The 19,334-nt window shown below is 61.3% G+C and overlaps 1 long non-coding RNA gene across 2 annotated transcripts; it reads left to right on the forward strand.

Moving 5' to 3' along the window:
- Nucleotides 1–4,249: 4,249 nt before the first annotated feature.
- On the forward strand, nucleotides 4,250–9,339 carry LOC123604126. Of its 2 annotated transcripts, none has more exons than XR_006715233.1 (2): nucleotides 4,250–4,644; nucleotides 8,929–9,339. It is a non-coding gene; the product is annotated as an uncharacterized LOC123604126 (long non-coding RNA). The 2 variants fall into 2 exon arrangements; XR_006715232.1 differs by having other exon boundaries at nucleotides 8,932–9,339.
- Nucleotides 9,340–19,334: the final 9,995 nt, after the last annotated feature.

The following is a 19,334-nucleotide window of genomic DNA, read 5'->3' on the forward strand; positions in this document are numbered from 1 at the left end:
AATTATAAAATCTATACACACACAAAATAAATGAAGCCAATGGCACGTGGGACACAAAGCAAAAGTAGCAACCCCCCAGCTCCCCTGATCTCCAGAGGCAACATCTAGGAGCCGCTCGCTCGTGCCCCCTGCAGCTTGGCTGTTTTGTTGAATCTCACTCACTGGGGGGTTTCCCGGGACTCGGGATTTTTCAGTCCTAATTCCGGGACGGTCCCGGGGAAACTGGGACAGATGCTCAGCTTATGTGAATTTAGCCAACCTCCCGCTGCTGGACGTTTGGGTTGCTTCTGGTGTCTCAACGTAACAAATGTTGCAGCAGAGGACATCTCTGTTCACACATTTTTGCGCTCTTGTGCAAGCGTCTGGAAGACACAGTTCCTGGAAGAGAAGCTGCTAGGGAAAAGGCGAGCGTGTTTCAAATTTTGATGGCTATTGCCAAATTGCCCGGCAACAGCGGGCCAACTTACACTCCTACCAAGAGTGAGAGCTTCCTTCCCGCCATCCATCGTTTTGGCCTCCCTCATCCGACAGGTGACAACTAAGGTCCAGTTGGATTTTTATTTTAATCAGTTTTATTGCTACATGATTTAGATACAATAAAAGGCACACAGTTTAAAGGGTACAGTTCGATGCGTGTGGACAAATGTATAGAGGCATATAACAGGCCCCACAATTGAGACAGAACATTCCAGCACCCCAGGACAGTTCCTTCGAGGCCCCTTTTCGGTCTGTCTCACACCTGATGGCAGCCCCAGCGGCCACGCCACGGATTCCCTTCCTGTCACTCCGGAATGCTTTCGCCTTTTCTAGAATTTCGTACAAAGGGAATCATGCGGAATGCACCGAGCCAGGAGACGATCCGCTCAGCACCACGATTTTGAGACTCGTGCGGATCGTTCGCTCTGTGCACGCTCTTATTGCCGGGTAGTGACCGCGGCCTGGCTGGACCGTGTTTGTGGCGTCCACGCTGGTTGCACGCTTGGGCTGTTCCAGCGTGGGGCTCTTCGTGAACGTTCGAGTGTGAGGCTGCAGGTGGAGGCGTGTCCTCACCTGGCTGCACACCGCGGAGAGGAATGGCTGGGCCACGCGGGGGCTTCTCCCTGTGCTGCGTCCCGTGGGGCTGGGCCTCGGGCACTCCCAGCAGCCCGGCTCCACGCGGCCACGCTGGGGGCTGTGTGGCCACGTCTCATTGCAGCATCCGTGTTTGCCTGATTAGCCTGCTGCCTTTTGACATTTGTTAACAACGAAGCTTTTATCATGCAGACATTTCAAACGTTTTGTGTAATACATTTCTCCTTCTGTCGGTGGTTTTGGGTTTTATCAGTCGCCCTTTAGACCCCAGTTGCGATGCCTTCGTAGCCATAAACTGGCCCCTCAGGCTGACCCTCACTTACCCTTAGGTGTTTCCAAAGCACAGGAACACCCCCCGCCCCGGACTCATAAAGCCCATCTCCCTCCTCTCTGGCCACACTGGGGTCCGCCAGGAGCTTATTGGAAAACAGCACAGAGACAGACATCAGTGCCCCCGGGGGGACTGACACCCGCACCGAGGGTCCTGTCCTGCGTCTGCACAGCTTGGCCTATCTCTATCACCCCCGACCGCAGGCCTCGGCCCCAGGTCGAGGAGGCTGGAAGTTATGACTGTAAGCCACAGCCACCTGCAGCGTGAGCCTGCATGCAGGGGCGTGGCCCAGAGAGACTGCTCAGCAGGACACAGAGTGAGGTCCCCGTCACGCCAGCCCTGACCAGGGAGCCAAAGCTGCCTGTTCCACCAGGGCTCAAGGAGCCCCACATCTGTCCCCTCTTCTTCCTGGCACACGGGTGCGGCCACGGTTACCGTGGGCCATGTCCGGTCGGCGGTTTCGGCTCCTTCTGCGACCTGTTCCCCCTTCCCAGCCGCCCCCCCCCCCCACTGCCAGCCAGCCCCCCAGGGAGGAGCCCTCTCTTCTCGTCACTCCTCTTGCCACATTTGCTTTGCCAAGCCTTTCCCTCCAGCTCAGGTCAGCTGCCACCCAACTATGCCCTGACCTGTCACTGACTGCCCTGGGCCGAATGGTGTGTCCTCCCAGAGCCTCAGGATATGGCCTCCCGTAGAGTAAGGGCCTTTGCAGGTGTAATTAAGGTAAGGATTTCGAGACACCATGGAATAGGCGAGCCCTAAACCAGGTGTCCTTTTAGGAAGAGGACAGGTCACACCTCGCGGGGGGCAGAGGGGAAGGCCCTGTGGGGACGCATCAGGGGGGCTGCAGTGATGCAGCCACAGCCAAGGGAAGCCAGGGACGACCCGGGGGGCCCAGGAATGGGGCACAGGCACGGCGGGGCCCTCCCTCAGAGCCACAGGCGAGCAGACCCCGCCGACACCGGCCCGGATCTGGGCCTGCTGGCCTCCAGAGCCGGGACAGAACCCACCGCTGTGTTTGTGGTCCTTTGTTATGGCAGGCCCCAGGCCGGGGGCTCCCTGCGCTTCCCCCTAAGCAGGGCCCGAGACAAGGGCCCCGGGAGGTGACCCCAGAGTGTAGGAGTGAGAAGGTGATGAAGGAAAGCCCGATGCAGGTGCACTGACAGGGGCTGCACGTGGGCAAGGGGGGCCACCCCCCCCCCAAAACGTGGTTCAGAAAGGTCCCACGAATGCTCACGCTCGGGGACACCGGCGGCACCTATGCGGGAGGACCTCTGCGGGCCCCCAGCCCAGAGCACACACAAGCACTCCAGACGTCTGCACGTGGTGAGCCGGACGGTCCCGGGGACTCAGCAGCCCCTGCCCCCGCGGGAATCCAGCTCCTGCTCTGAGCCCCCAGTGTGTCCACCCCGGGAGCGCCTCGGTTGTCAAGCTGGGGTGCCCACCAGGCAGGCAAAGAGGTTTGTGGAGGGCATCGGCAAAACCAGGCAGCCAAAACTTCTCGGAGACAATCTGACACGCAGTGGTGCCAAAGGGCACCAAAGCACCCACCTCGGCCGGGCTCAGCCAGGTTCTGATGGGGGAGGGGGACACCTGAGCTTCCGGGACCCCAGTCCCTTGCCCAGTGCCCCTGCTGGGACCTCTCCCAATGGCCTGTCCCCAGGGGCTCACCCCTGCAAGAGACGCCAGCTCCTGCCTCTGCTTCTGCCCAGGGCTCCTCTGGATATCCTTGCCCTCTGTTCTCATCTGTCCCTCCCACGCGGGCTCCCCCATACCCACCACCTCCCGTGGACACCACCTCCTGACACACCCCTCAGCTCACAGCAAGAGCCGGTCCAGCCTCAAGTGTGGCCGGTTTACGGGGAGGGGTGAGTCCACCCGGGGTGAGTGCCTGAGTCTGTGATTTTACGCTTCCCCAGAAGCAGCCAGTGACCCAGTGTCTGCTGCTCCCGCAGTGAGGTGGGGGGGGGGGGGGGGGCGAGCCTGCTCCCTGCATGGGCTGTGGGCGGTGGAGGCAGTTAACGTGGTGGGGGCTGCCCTGGGCGGCCTAGTGCCCCCGCCCCCCCCTCCACGCGAGGACAACCCCTGCCCCAGTTCCCCCCCTCCGCTCCCCCACCCCAGACCGCCCCAGGCTGGTGGGGGAAGGGTGCTGGCCCAGGGAGACCCGCAGCCACAGCATGGAAAGGGCGCGTGGCACCAACTTTCTAGCAAAGAAGAGTCTGTAGGACGAAGCAGCGTGAGGACAGCGAGAGGGACCCAGGTTAGAGCTTGGGGTGAGCTAGGCGCTGGCAGAGGAAACCGGGGTGCCCTCCTTTTTAGCTCTGGGCAGACCTTTTTGGGGAAAGTGGCCCTCCGCGCACATTTAGGAGGAGCCCCAAGGGTCCGATGTGCAGGCCGGCCCTTTGCAGCCCCGCTGGCCCCTGACGAGAGAGGCCCTCGGACTCTCAGGACGTACGGGCACCAGGGCCCTCACGGTGCCAGGCCCCCTCCTGAGGGCGTCCCTCGCGCTTGCTCACCAGGAACCCCTGCGGCGGAGGGGGAGGGGCGGTCGTCACTGTCTCTCCCTGCAGACGAGGAAACGGCACAGAGAGGTTGAGTGGCCTCACCCAGGGCACGCAGCACCCGGCCACACAGAGGGTGATGTGGCACCCATCACACCCGGCCCTGGCGTTAGCCCAGCAAAGCAAGGCAGAGGCCCTGGAGCCCAGTTCTCAGTCTTCGTTTCTCCGACATTGCAACTGTCCGTGTAGTTTCCCAGCCCAGGGCCTCTCTTCTTCTTCTTTTTCTTTACTGTTTGTTTATTTTTGAGAGAGAGAGAGAGAGAGAGCGCACGAGCAGGGGAGGGGCAGAGACAGAGGAAGACACAGAATCCGAAGCAGGCTCCAGGCTCTGAGCCGTCAGCACGGAGCCCGCCGCGCGGCTCGAACTCGTGAACCGTGAGACCGTGCCCTGACCGGAAGCTGAATGCTTAACCGGAAGCTGAATGCTTAACCGGAAGTTGAATGCTTAACCGGCTGAGCCCCCCAGGGCGCCCCCACCAGGCTTCCCTTCTTACAGTACAGATGCTTTTCAGGCTGGGTCACGTGAGCCCCAGGCGCCCCACCCTCTTCCTGAAAGGACCTTTTCCTGCCAGCTCCTTCCAGGGTCTTGCCTGACGCAGCTTCGGGAGGCCCTGCTGGCCGTGCCACCCAGGGTCTCACCCCCAAGCAGGCACCGCACCAGCGGCCCGGCCCCAGAGCTTCCGGGTAAGCAGGTCCGTGCGCCACGGTCTCTGCGTTTTCAATTCCCAGCACTGCTTCCGGGCGGGGGGTGGGGGGTCCCGGGGCCACGCCGAGAAGGCAAGTCTACCCTGGTTGTGGCCACCAGGTGTTGCCAGGAGCTGAGCCCACAGCCCAGATCCACCCCAGCGCGTCACGTGACCAATGTGTGGCCTGCTCGGATTGGCCAGCCTTGGCCGTGCACCTGCCCCACCTGCATGACACCCTGAAGTTGAAGTCTGAGCAGAGGGGCCGGTGCTGGGAGGTGTCCCCCGGGCCTCACTTTGTAACCAGAAGGAGAGGTGTGTGTGCCTCAGCCCCTTCCAGGCAGGCAAGACCCACACTCTCTGAGAGCCTCCCTTCCACTCTGCACGGGGGGCCCTTGGTGGCGGAGTGAGGACTGGCCAGGGCCTGGGTGTCCCACGGCGTCACCCTTGCCTGCATGAGATCCCGGGCTGTGAGAATGTGGGCCTGTGGCTTGGGGCCTGTCACAGCACAGCTGGGGCTGGAGGGAGAGCGTCCACTCCCAAGCAAGGCCACCGGCTGCCAGTCCAAAGTCCCAGGGCTGAGGGGACTCAGTTTCCAGGGGACCCCCACTTGCAGCCGAGGCTGGTTGCACCTACGGGGGCCTCGCCACCTTTCCTGCTTCCTGTCCCACACCGGTTAGTGTGAGGTCACACTGGGGGCACCCAAGGTATGTGCATGTCCACAGACAGCGTGACAAGCACCCGTGACGTCTACTCAGGCGAGGCCCTGTCTGGGGATGGAGGCGGAAGGAGCTCTTATGTTGGGGGTCGGGGCTCCCCACGGTTCCAGACACCCTGGGATGCCTAACGAGGCTGCACGCCAGCGTGAGGGCGCTGGCCGGTGTCGGCCCGGAGCTATTGGGACGGGGCTGCTGTCACCCACGATGGCCGATGCGGCAGGGAGAGGGGACCGCTGACTTGGCTCTCAGGGCCTGAGTCCAGTCCCAGCTTCGGCACCGCAGGTCTGGTGACAAGGTGGGTCTCAGTGCTTCCTACTTCGGAGCCGGGAGCCCGGCTCAAGTCGGGGAGCAGGTGTCTCTCTCCGCCTTCCAGGAATCCTGTGAATGTGTTCTGCCCGCTGGGCGCTGGGGCTGTAGAGGGCCGTGGAGATCTCCTCCGGGGAGACCCGGAGAGGGGGCGGCTTGGGCCGGCCTCTTGTCCTCACCGTACCTTCCGGAAGCAGAGCAGAGAGCCCCAGGGAGGAAGGCTGAGAGGTTCCTGCCCACCGGGGACAGGGGCCGAGCAGGACGTGGTCAGAAGCCATTCCCCGGCCCTCACACCCCCTCTCCCCTCTTCACTCCTGGGCCAGGACGGGGGCTCCGGTAGGACACAGACACAGAGACTGAGCAGTGTCGCTCTGAGAGACACTCGTGGGAGGAAAGGCCCAGAGATCAGAGAGGCCTCCGCAGCGCCAAGCCTCCAGCCCCAGAGCGAGGCCAGGCCTCCCAGGATGGAGCCATGGGGAGGCCGAGAAGGGACAGAAGAGGGGGACTGGAGGGGAGAGCTGGCGTCCCCGTGTGGACCTGCCAGGCGGCCTCCCGGACATCAGGCACACCTGAGGCCTGGGCCGCGGGAGCTGTGTTTCTGTCTGGTCCCCAGAACTGGCCCGTGTCCCAGAGTGGAAGGCTGGCCGGACAGAGGCTGGGGTCCCAGGGAAGGAAGAGCAGGGGCTAAAGTGGGTAAGTGAGCAGAGCTCCAGGAAAGTCCCAGTTGGAAAAATTACTCGTAAGTGCTCGGGAAGCATTAGAACATAGAGACTGCTAACGAGCCCTATTGAGATTAAATCAGGAGCCCGATAAACATTGTCATCTGGTCGGGGCGCCTGGGTGGCGCAGTCGGTTAAGCGTCCGACTTCAGCCAGGTCACGATCTCGCGGTCCGGGAGTTCGAGCCCCGCGTCGGGCTCTGGGCTGATGGCTCAGAGCCTGGAGCCTGTTTCCGATTCTGTGTCTCCCTCTCTCTCTGCCCCTCCCCCGTTCATGCTCTGTCTCTCTCTGTCCCAAAAATAAATAAACGTTGAAAAAAAAAAATTAAAAAAAACAAAAAAAAACATTGTCATCTGGTTGCAAAGGGCAAATGCTCTCCTTACCATGGTTCTCCTGGTGTCGGGGGAGGAAGGGGGCGCCCCACACCCTCCCGTCTCTGAAGGGGTCCTGGGAGGCCTGCAGGTGTCTGGGCCAGGGGTCTGGCCCCTGGGGCACCCCTCCAACCCAGCAGGCTGAAAGATCCTGGCCCCAGGAGCACCCACCTGTCTGAGGGCTGAGAAGTGGGGCCTAGGGCCCCTCACCCACCCCACCCCCATCCCAGAGGCTATCCCAGAACGCTTTGGGCCGGGGCTGTTGCCCAAAGTATGACCCCCAAGCTTCTCTAGAAGGGAGGGAAGGGTCTGAGCCCCTGAGGCCACACCTCCACCCCCATCACCTCTCATCCTATACAAGCACCCAGACTCTAAGTGGACTTTGTTCGTCTGGGGATAAAATCCCCGTCTACAGGTGCCATCGCTGTTACCCTGGCCCTCCCCAGGGGTGCTGCTGGCTGTTCCTGGAGTGAGCAACATGCCTTGGGTCCCACTCTGCCCACCTTGTGCTCAGACCGTATCAGCCGTCCCCCTTCCTAAGCCTGGGCCTGGCCTTAGGGGTGCCCTTGCAGCCCCCACCCGTTATAGGACGGACCCTGAGCCCTCAGCATATTCCCAGGGGGTATGTAGGAAGCAAAATCCCCTGCCCCCTGTGGTGAGAGGGATGGCCTGGTGCTGGGCTGGGGGCAAGACTGCCTCCTCCTACTCTGGGGTCACTGGGTTTGGGACCTCTGTCCTAGCGCATGCAGTCTAGGGGTGCGTTGACTGGGGCGGAGAGCAGGGCAGGGGCAGGGATGTGCTGAGATCACGTCTGGGGGGAGGCGGTGGCCATCCGGCCTGGCAGTCCCACCCGGGGGCCCCCCAGCTCCCTCCCCTTCCCCTGGGAGACCCACAGCACTTGTTTTCTGGAGCAACTGGAGGCCGAGGTCAGCGGGAGGCCAGCGGGGAGAGCCGGCCGGGGGTGCGGATGGGAGGCCCGGCCCCCGTGCCCGGCAGCCCTGGGGCCCCAAGAGGGACGGGGTGGCCCGGCCAGCCCAGGAGCCGCCAAGGGCACACAGAGTGCAGCGCTGGGGCGAGCTGCCAGCAACCCCCCGACAATGTGGTTTCAATCTAATTGTCCCAAAATATTGTTACAACATGAACCACGTGCCATCCACTCACCTGCAACTAATCAGCAGCAAAGCTACCGAATAAATCGGTTCCACACCCGTGGGGCTGGGCAGCCCGGCGCGCGAACCCAGGCGCTCAGGCCAAGGCCGCTGCTGCCGGGGCCTGATTCTTGGGGGGGGGAGTGAGAATGGTCAGGACAGGTGGGGGGCACCCGCAAGGGCTCCTCCTCCTCTGGGACCCCCACCCTCCTCTGGGGGGCAGAGCTGGAAGGGCCAGCCCCTTGCGTCACGGCCCATCCGGGCCTCAGAGGATTGGCCAGGGAGCTGGGGCCACACTGGGGCTGAAGCTGGGTCAGCCAAACCCTGCCCGGGGTCTGAGGGCCCAGGGAGTCCTCAGCGCCCTCTCTCCAGGCTGTTTCAGCCTCAGACTGTGTCCCGTGAGGCATATTCGTCCGCTCACTGCAGAAATAACACATAACCTTCAAAGCCCCCAAGGCTACATGACTTGAGTGATTCCTCCAACACTCAAGTGAGCTATACTGCAGTAGTGGGCATCGGGACTCCTTCCCAAGAGCCTGCACGGCCCCCGCGGTGGCCCTAGCGCTTGGCCTTGAGGGCGAACAGTGTGTCTTAGGAGGAAACGTGGCGGAACAGTGGGCTCCCCACATCCGCCCTCAGTTGTTTGAGCCTGGCCTGACAGAGATGCTTTTTCCGAAAAAGATCCCACTCGAAGGTTCCAGGTGGACTTCTCTTTTCGGGAGGATTGGGGTTACCATTCAACCCACGACACAGAGAGAGCCTCACCTACGACCCACCCTTGAGAGGTCCTATTCCATAATCAGGGTGCCATACAGATAAGCGCTTTTCCTAAACTACTTTGCACATTTCTGGGCTATAGATACTACCCTACTTTTTAGTAAGGAAAGTGAGGCTCAGAGATGTTAAGCAGCTGCCCTGAGGCTGCACAGCTTGGGAACAATGGAGTCGATTCAAACAAAGCCTGTGCCCTGCCTACAGCACTCAGTAAAGCCTGAGAAGTGACACTGGAGGCTTTGTTACAGCAGGAGCTGAGTACCAGTTATCGAAATGCCACAGTCACGTCCCGGAGCCACCAGGAGCCCGTGTCTCAGGCTCACACACGGAGACCATTATCCCTCACGCGGGGGGCGATTCTGGGCAGACTCAGTGGCCCAGGAAGGCCGAGGGGTACCCAACAGCAGACAGCTGCCGGTGTCGGAACAAGGGTCTAACTCGGGCTCGCGTTCCTGCAGTGGCCCGCAGGCCGAGGGCGGCCCCTGACCGGCCTTCAGGTGGTGGCCAGCTGACAGAGAAGCTATGAGACTGGCCAGAGAGGACGACAGCACACCCCAAAACCCTGCTGTGGGGTTCCCGCCGCCCATTCCATGCCCCTATTTGTGCCAATGGTTTCGCCCTTCCCCATCCATCTTTGAAGCAAAACAAAGTGGACAGGATTGCTTCTTGTCTCCTGTTGAGCTGGGCTCGCCTGTCAGGGAGCCACCAAGGAGGTGGGCTCGGGGCTTTGACCCTCAAGAGGGATGGTGCAGGGAGGGGGAGGCCGCCGGGACCCCCTATATGCCTCTCACTGGGCCCTTGCCTTTTTAAACCATTGTTTTATTGGGGCAAAAAATAGATAACATATAACCGGCCACCGTGACCGTTTTTAAGTGTAGAACTCAGTGCCTTTGCCTGCATTCACAACGTTTGCAACTGTCAGCACTATCGATTTCCAAAATCTTCATCATCCCGAACAGAAACCCGGTCTCCATTAGGCAATAACTCTCCATCCCCCTCCCCCCAGCCCCTGGTAACCTCCACACTACTTTCGGACTGAATTCGCCTGTCCTACACATTTCGTAACAGCGGGTTGGACGTTTGTCCTTTTCTGTCTGGAATCTTCCGCTTTACGTGATGCCATCAAGTTCACCCGTGCTATTCCTTCTTTTTTTTTTTTTAATTTAATTTATTCATTTTTGATATATATGTACACACATACGAGAAAGAGAGAAAGTGCGAGCCCGAGCAGGGGAGGGGCAGAGAGATAGGAAGACGGAATCCCGAGCCCGATGTGGGGCTCGAGCCCACGAACCGAGAGATCGTGACCTGAACGGAAACCAAGAGTCGGACACTTAATCGATTGAGCCACCCAGGCGCCCCATGTCATTCCAACTTAAGGCTGAGCACAGGTCCCTTGATTACATGGATAGGGCACACCGTTCAAGGCCTTGCATTTGGTTCTTTGGGGTGCAGACCCAGAAGCAGTGTGGCTGGATCTACGAACCCCCCCTCCTCTTTCAACCCATTTTTAGTCTTTGAAAAAAAAAAGAAGAGGTTCTGTCTCCCTTCCCTCTCGTGGACCAGCGGCAAATCTGTGGAGGTGGGAGATGGCCACACAGCCACAGACACAGCCAGGCCGGCGGGGGCGGGGGGGGGGGGGGCGCCCTGTAGGCAGCAGTGTGAACCTGCCTGCCTCTCCGTCTTGGCTCTGACACTCTCCCCTCCACCCCTGCCCAGCCCAGCCCAGTGGTGACTCATCACCTTGTGCCTCGGTTTCCCGATCTGTCGAAGGTGGGTAGAAAAGCATGCTCCTGTTGGGAGGCACTGACTGTGGAGGCAGGCCCGGCACGGAGCCCCGCGCTGGTCGCCAGTCACCAGTGCTTGGTAACGTCAGTCTCATGACACGCAGCCTCCCTCTGGGGAAGATGGGCCACGACAGGCTGGCCCTAGCCCACCCAGACCGGCCCGGGTGTCTCGGGGACTCTGTCAACGCTGTGTCCAGCTCATTTGCCCCCTCTAAACTGTTCCCGAGGGACCCCGGGCAGGGTAGGCCTTCCAGCAGGCTGGGAAGTGGACCTAGCAGCCTGGAGGAGGGGCCCCGGGGAGAGGTGGAGAGCAGAGGGCGCGGACCTCCCCCCTTCCTCCCTGCCTGACCGACTGGGCTCACTCATCTGTCCCTTGTGAAAGAAGGGAGCAGGGCTTCGAGGGCTGCGGGGTTGGCCAGCCGCCCAGGGGAGGAGGCCGGGTGCGTCCCGCGGTTCTGTCCAGCAGGGGGCGCCCTCTGCGTTCCGCCCTCACGCTTGCTTTTCCAGCAGGGCACCAGGGATTGGGTCCTTAGCATAAAGCGCTGGCTCTGGGCCTGGGCCTGGCCAACGGTGTGCGGCTCCCCTGACCTTCAGAGCCCCGGACAAAGCTGGTCATGTGGCCACGCTGGTGTCTCCGAACTGGGGTTCGCAGGGACGGAGGAGGTCACTGGGGTTCTCTGCCTCACCCTGGGCGAGACGAAGCGCTTAGAAGGGGGGGTTTGGAGATGACTGAGCAGCCCAAACAAGTGATCTCAGGGGAGGCGTGGGCGTGTGTGGGGCGTGTGTGGGGCGTGTGTGGGGAGCCTGCTTGGGATGCCCTGGCCTTCATACTGTTCCCAGGGCGGAGGGGACCCCAGCTGCCCAGAGAGGCTGATTCTGAGGGTCCGGGCCTGCAAGGGCGAGGCAAGGGGCTCCAGACTGGACTCGAGACCGGGGCCTCCCCGCTCTGGGGCTGTCCCTTGGGAAATCCCTTTCCCAGATCACCCTCTCTGGGCCCCGCGTTGCCAAAGGAGGGATTCGCCTTCCCCCAGGCTGGACTGCCTGACATGATCCACAGATGGCCCCCGAAAACATTTTTAAATGCATGATTTCTTTTGCATGCGTTAGGGAAAACAACACATCACGCCTTCGCTTTCACAGATATTAACGCCTGGGACGAGATCAGGTAAAAGAGAAGCCTGTGAAAATTAGAGGCGGCGTGGGGGTGAGCAGCGGCACAGGGTCTGGGGACAGTCAGGCCTGCCGTGACTCAGGTTTGGGAAGTGCACCCCCTCTCCCACCACGCAGGGGCCCGGATGGTCCTGAGCCACTGGGCTGGAGCAGAGGGGAGGAGCTGGCTGGGTGGGGAGCCGCCCCTTGGGGGCCCGAGGGAGCCCCTCCATCCTGCCCCGCCTGCAGGTGCGGTGAAGATGCTCCCAGCCCGGCCCCTTCCCGCAGGTTTTTCCTGGCAGGCAGGCCACAGGCTGGGCGGTGACTCAAAGCTGGCTAGGGCCCATGTGCCCCTGCCCCGGGGTGAAGTGAGAAACCTGACCAGGCTCCAGCACAGATGGGAAACCCCACCCCAGGGCCCGCGGCGGGACAGGTGTGGCTGGGCTCCCTCCCACACCCACACAGGCCTGGGGCCAGCCCCGCCTGGCAGCTGCCTGCCGCTCAGGGCCCGGGATCCAGGCCGCAGTCCCAGGCACTCAGCTGGGGTACGCATCTGGCTTTGGGGGGCCTGCCGTTCAACAGGCATCACAGGTGACCCCGAAGCCTCCTGAGACCGCCCCTCCCCTCCCCCACCCCCGTAGTTTGCTCTCACCTGGGGCAGAGGGGTGGAGGCTTCCAGGGCCTGGGGGGCAGGGATCTGGTCAGTCTGAGCTTCTCACACCCTCCCTGGTGGAGGGGGCCGGGACCACTCAGGAGTGTATGGGGGGGTCTCCCTCCCAGGGGACCCCTCCTTTGCGAGCTGCCTCGGGGAACCCATCGGACCCTGGTCATCCAGGAGTAGCAGCATCTGATTCTTCTTTCCCTTCTTCCGTTGTCCCCGGTGCCAGGCTGGCTTTGCTGCAGGGGGTGGGGGGATCCAGGCAGCAGCAAGAGGGGCCCGTCCTGCCAGGCCAAGGGGCACAAGGCCCCCCGGCCTCTCGGGAGCTGGCTGGGGCCTCTCAAAGGAGATGTTCTTAGAGCCGAGGAACGAATTCCCAGCAGAGCAAAGAGCAGAGGCTCTGGGCAGGACCAAACAGATGGGGTCTGGGGGACTAAGACATAGGTCGCGGGGCTGTGAGGGGAACAGTGTGGGAGTCGGCCAGTGCCTGCCGGCATTGGGGTGCATCAGGGCTGTGTCCTACACCAAGCTGCCCTGCCCGCCCCTCTCTCTGGCCGGGGGTCTTCACTCCTGTATTTTGACCCCACAGCAAGGTGGGGAGGGCAAGGACCAGACGATGGGCAGAGGGCTTAGAGTCTCCCAGCCCCCAGCCCAAGTGCTGCTGAAAGGCTGGGATCTGAATTTACAGCCAGAGTCCTGGATTCCAGGCCCACCCAGCATCAGAGAAATAGGAGTTCTCGTCTTGAGCCCGCTGACCCTGCGAAGGGATACGGGGGTGCCTGCTGGCTCCAGGGGACCAAGCCTAGCCCCGTGCTGTGGGCGAGGCGTGCCCAGGAGTGGAGGGAGGTAATTCCCGGCTGGACCCTGGTGGGCCTGGGGCCGTCGCCAGCCCGGAGGGGCCAGCAGCTGTGATGTGAGCTCTGGGGAGCCAGCTGCCCGTCCCTCCCCCTGCCTGGGGCTTCCAGGCCTTAGGGAAAGCCGAGGCTGCAGAGGGTGAATGGGCCAGGCCTGGAGGCCGGACCCAGAGGCCAGTCCTTGCCCCTGCCCCCACCCTGCCAGGACCGTCCGGCAGCCGCCCTAGGCCCATTGCTCGCCAGTGTAGGATCTCACTCGTGCACAGGAAAAGAAATTAAAGGAGGAGGAAAGGCAAACTGGTGCGCTGGGCCTGGAGGCCTCGTGCAGCCTGGGAGGAGGTTAAGGGGGGCTCATCAGGCTCCGCTGTGCAACTTGCCTCATGAAAATACAGAAGGCCCCGGGGGTGCCTGCACCTCAGTGGGCTGATTATGCCCTCCTCCCAGGGGCGGGGACCCTCGTCCTCAGTGGAACAGAGGAGACTGCCCATGCCGTGGAATGCACCCCTGCAAGTGTGCGGGTGCCTGGGTGCAGGGCGCAGTCTGAAGGCATCCATGTGGGGAGTCTATGTCTGTGTAGCCGCAGGCTTGGAGCTGGAGGCTGGTGTGGACCTCATTCACCCCCGTCGCCCCCAGAGGCTGCTGCAGGGGAGAAGCAGGCAGGGAGGCTTAGGGCTGCTGCCCGTGGGGCCTGCCCGGCTCCCCTCAACTTTCTCATTTGTGGAACAGGAATCAGAGTAAGACCTTTCTCCCCGCGTTGCTGTGAGGGGCAGGCGAGGTGTGCCACGTTCCGTGGCCGGTGTGTAGTAAGGTTTGGGTCAACTTGAGCCACTGTGTCCCCAGCTTCCCCTAAGCTTTAGTCTTTCTTGGCCTCAGCTTCCTATTTAAAAATGAGTTAAGGGGCACCTGGCTGGTTCAGTCGGCAGAGCATGCGAGTCTCGATCTCGGGTTGTAAGTTCGAGCCCCGTGTTGGGTGCAGAGATTACTTAAAAATAAAATCTTTAGGGGAGCCTGGGTGGCTCAGCCGGTTAAGCGTTCGACTTCGGCTCAGATCACGATCTCACGGTTCGTGAGTTCAAGCCCTTCATTGGGCTCTGTGCTGACGGCTCAGAGCCCGGAGCCTACTTCGGATTCTGTGTCTCCCTCTCTCTCTGGCCCTCCCCGGCTCACACTCTGTCTCTCTCTCTCTCTCAAAAATCAATAAACATTAAAAAAATTTTTTTAAAAAAATTGGATGCTCAAAGGGGCTCCTGGATGGCTCAGTCGGTTAAGCATCAAACTTCAGCTCAGGTCATGATCTCACAGTCCGTGAGTTCAAGCCCCACGTCGGGCTCTGTGCTGACAGCTCAGAGCCTAGAGCCTGCTTCCGATTCTGTGTCTCCCTCTCTCTCTGTCCCTCCCCCACTAGCACTCTGTCTCCCCCTGTCTCAAAAATAAATAAACATTAAAAAAAATGTTTATTTTTGAGAGAGAAAGAGCGTGAAGGGGGAGGGGCAGCGACAGAGGGAGACAGAGGATCCGAAACAGGCTCCAGGCTCCGAGCTGTCAGCACAGAGCCCGACACGGGACTCAAACCCACAAACCGTGAGATCATGACCTGGGCCGAAGTCAGACGCTCAACCAACAGAGCCACCCAGGCGCCCCTAAAGATTTATTTTTAAGTAATCTCTACACCCAAGTGGGGCTTGAACCCATGACCCTTAGGTCAAGAGCCAGTCAGGGGGCGCTTGGGTGGCTCAGTTGGTTGAGCGTCTGACTTCGGCTCAGGTCATGATCTCATAGCGTGGGTTCAAGCTCTGCATCAGGCTCTGAGCTGATGGGGCAGAACCTGCTTGAGATTCCCCCCCCCCCTCTCAAAATAAATAAGTAAATAAACGTAAATTAAAAAAAAGAGAGAGAGCCAGTTAGACGACTGAGCGAGCCAGGCGCCATGTTTAAAAACACGCCATGGCGTCTGTGCTCTTTCCTCCCTTTAGAGAAAAATCTCTGAGCCACATGGGAGTCATTCGCAGATGCCATGACACTTCGCTCCAAAATACTTGGGCATCGAGCGGGTAGGCATCTAACAAGTGGGCATCTAATGTCCAAGAAGGATTCTCTTACATCATCACACCCAGGAAACGTACCTGGCACGGTCTATTAGGTCCTACTCTGCCCCTACACAAAATCCCTGCTTCTGCCCATGATCCCTTCTAGCTGACCCCCAATCCTGGGGGTCCAGGACCCTACCCGGGCCTTGCACTGCAGTTACCTGTCCCCTCTCTTTAACCTGCTTTCCTGTAAAACAGACATCCCATCTTTCCATCCTTTTCACCCCTGACCTTTAGAAAGCCTCCAGAGTGGTTGTTGTGTAGACCGTCCTTCGGGGTTTTCTTTATTCTTCCCTGTAGCTCAGTTCAGGTTAAGCATCCTGGGCAAGAGCGTCACACAGGTGACGCTGTGAGCCACTTGGTGGAAACTGAGGCTCTGAGAGGTGGAGTGAGTCGGTCATGGCTGAGGCCCATCTCCAAAACGCCGCTGGCCTCCCTTCTGCCCTTGCAGGGGCTCCAAAGGGCTCTGTCTGCCACACCCAGGTCCCACAGCAGCCATCGCTCATACATCTGTCCTTATGTGGACCCAGGGCTCCTCGAGGTGGCACCTGCCTGTCGTGTCTCCTCTGAGCTGACCTGCGGGCCAGCGGGGAGCAGACAGGACCTAGATGGCCAGAAGTGAGGGGCGGAGTGCCTGAGGACCAAGGAGCATGGGGCTCTGGCCGGGGTTCCTCGGAGGGCTGGGTGCAGAGCAGCACCAGGAAAAATCCAGCCAGGAACTTCACACCCTTTCTCTAAGCAGGGTCTCAAGGAAGATCCAAAGTGTGTGGGCCAAGGGCTCCGGGGTGGGGGCGGGGGGGGGGGGGAGTGTAGGACTACAGTCTGGCTGTGTCTGGGAGGAAGGTGGGAGCAGCCTGGATTCCTGTCTCTGCAGCTGCCAGTGCCCAGGAAGGAGGGCGGTGGGCTGAGGGGGGTGGGGGAGGGAGGGTATCCTCGATTTCCCAAGCTCTTCTCTGACAGATCCCAAAGGTGCTGTGGCTGGAGGAGAAGGGAGCCCCCACTGCCAAGTGGGCTCTTGGCCATCAGGTCAGTGTGTGATACGGATCTGCTGGGGCCCTGCAAGGGCCCCCCAGAGGGAGATACGGGACACTCTCTGCAGGACTGGGGGGGCATCACTCTCCTGGGGAGGGGGGGACAGGAGAGAAGGCACTCCTGGAGCCCAGGGAGCTGGGAGAATTGTGCCCGAGCGGGGTAAGGGGTGCACAGCCCTCTTGCACACCTCCTGTCCTCATTAGCCTGTGCCTCCCCGGCCCCACCCTCGTGGGGGTGCAGGCCACAGGACCAACAACCACCCCACAAAGCAACACACAGCAGGGTGGGGGCAGTGCAGAGAGGGGGTGGGGGCAGGGCACAGCCGGGTGGGGCAGTGTCTGCAAGGGGCCCATCGGGCCCCTGTAGCTCAAATCCATAAACAAGCATAGAACAAATTCCATCTCAGTGAAAGCGTCACCAAACAGCAGATTCCCAAGCCCCAGGCTGGGGGTCCCAGAGCCGATGGCCCCAGCTGGGCCTGCTCCTGCACCTGTCAGGGTCCACCCCGGTTGCCGGGTCCCCCCAGCTGACGGGCACCGCCCTCTGAATGTCCACTATGGGACATGGGGAAGGCCATCCCGGGGCTGGGATGGGGCCAGGGAGGACAGAGGCCTGCCAGGCCTGGAGCCTGCAGGTGGTTCGTGGATTTCAAGGTTCCTGGCTGTGTGTGGGTCTAGGATGGATGGGGACCAGTGGGGAGAAAGGCTGGCCCAGGGAGGCCAAGGTGGGGCAGTGACACATAAGGGACTAGGGTGAGAGGGAACTTCAAGCTAGAGACGCGACATCGGGGGCAGGACGGGCAGGACTTGGTGTAACCAGACGTTAGGAGTGGGGAGAAGGGGCCACTGCAACCCTGGAAAGAGCTCGAACCCCTCTGCTCCCATGCTTCTGTCCCACCTCCACCCCAGGATGCCCGGGGATGTCCTCAGGGCGGGTGACTTGCCAGGATGGCTGTATGTGCAAAATACCCCTAAGCCCTTAGAGGCTTCTCGCGAGCTTTCCTGAGGCCGGGACATCATTACCTGCAGTGACCCAGGTGGGGCCAGCCCGGGTGCACTGAGGCCTCAGTCGTGGTGCGGTGGGGGATGTGGGGGGAGGGGGGGGTGTTGGCATTGAGCAGTATGTCCTGTGCTGACCTGACCTGAGCAGGTCACCTGGTGCAGGTCTGCGGGACGGAATGGTCTGTGTGAGAAGTGAGATGTTCTCCCGGGGACGGCACCCCCTTTCCTAGCAATGTCCCCGAGGTGGCCCCCACCCCCCCACACACACACCCTGGGCCCTCTCCAGGCCCCAGAGCGGTGTGGCATGACCCTCTTCACCCTCAGAAGCAGCCTGCCCAACCTGCCCAGCCCACACAGGTCAGCTGTGTGGCTCAGGGCCAGGGACACAGTCCCAGGTGGGAGGAGGGACCCATCGGGTGCCCTGCAGAGACGATAATTTTAATTAATCTGCAATATGTCATGTCTTGGACAAAGGCAGGCTTCCCAGTCAGACAGGCCTGGCTCAAATCCTGCTGTGTGGCCTCGGGCAAGTTACTGACCCTCTCTGTGCCTCTTGTCTTCAACTTTAATGTGATTTCTACGGCAGGGCCAAAGCTAAAAATGTAGCGAGTGCGGGCGCCGGGAGAGTCCGTCCTCCCCCCCTCTCTCCTAGCCCGTGTCCTTGTGGCCTCTGGACAAAGCAGTCTGGCAGTCCTGTTGGGGTGGTGGGGTGGCGGTGTGGTGGGCCAGCAGAAGCACACCACGGTCAGCACTGCTTGGGGGTAGACAGAGATGGCCGAGGTGGCCACGGCTGGCCTCTGCACCTGCCAGGTGAATAGAAGGCCCGTCCAGCAGTGGCAGCCGGCCGGGAGCCTAGTCCAGGAGCACAAGGGGGGATTGCTGTGTTCTCACTGCCGCCCTCCGCGGCACCCCTCCACCTCCCTCCCTCTCCATTACATCCTGGCCCCTCTGGGGACGTTTTGGTCCCACTTCAGCAGCATGGAGGTGCTGGGTGGGCGGGACTGCGAGGTAGGCCACATCCCGGGCCCTCCGGGCCCTCGCCCAAGATACGGGGCAGAGGCTTTCTTGTGTCTCTGCAGGGAAGAGACCAGGAAGCCCTCTCTCCCAACTCCCCACCCCTGTGTGCCTCCCTCCGAGTGTGCTCTGACCTCAGGTTCTCGGAAGAAATTTTCCAGCGGAGCCGGCTCTGTTTCCCATAGGCAGCGCGTACCCGCACCGCAAGAGTGCCGAGGAAACCATCCTGGTGCCGGGCAGACCTCACCATCCATCCGTCCGTCCGTCCATCTTCAACAGACACTTCCTGTGGGAGGAGCACCCCCACCCCCACCCCACTGCCTCCCAGTACTGACCCTACGGCCCATCCGGGCCTCCCGGGTGGTAGTTGGACTGCCTGGGTCAGAACCATCCAGAGTCCTGGCTGGTCACACCCACTCCTCCCAGGCCGCTCTCCAGGGTAGGACACACCAGGGACACCGGAGAAGCCCTGCATCACCGCATCTCTCAGAAGGTGCCGAAGGCCTAGCAGAGCAGCCAGCACAGCGGCTGGCTGCGATGGAGCTGTGGGGGGGACCCTGCTGTTGGCGCTGTGCCCTACCCACTCCTGGGGCTGCAGAGACCCGGGCAGAGGCCTGCTTGGCGGGAGCGTTAATTCCCCCACACCGCCCAACGGGACAGGCCCTGTCCAGCCTGAGCCCGTGAATGCGAGGAAAGGGACTATGCCTCTTTAGAGGCTGGGGGTCCCGGGGCGAGGTCTTCAAGCACCAGGTTCCCCTCTGCCTTGACTGGACAAGTAAGACCATAGTCACTTGTCTCCAACAACCCCAGCCCCCCGCCATCCACTGCATGGAGGTCTCTGGGCTCCCCCCTTCCCATACCTCTCTAGTGAAGGCCTCTTCCTTGTAAGGGACCCAGCTGGAAGCACCCCAGAAGACCCCATCAGGCCCAGGTCACATAGCAAGAGAGCTGGGGTGGGGGTAGGGTGCAGGGGTGGCTTGAAACCTTCCAAAGCACCCACACACCTGTGGTGGCTATGCTGGGGCATTGGGGCCGCAGAACCCTAAATTGCGCCAGGGACTCCTGGCCCCCC

Source organism: Leopardus geoffroyi, chromosome E1 (genome assembly GCF_018350155.1).
Source record: "Leopardus geoffroyi isolate Oge1 chromosome E1, O.geoffroyi_Oge1_pat1.0, whole genome shotgun sequence".
Taxonomy (NCBI): domain Eukaryota; kingdom Metazoa; phylum Chordata; class Mammalia; order Carnivora; family Felidae; genus Leopardus; species Leopardus geoffroyi.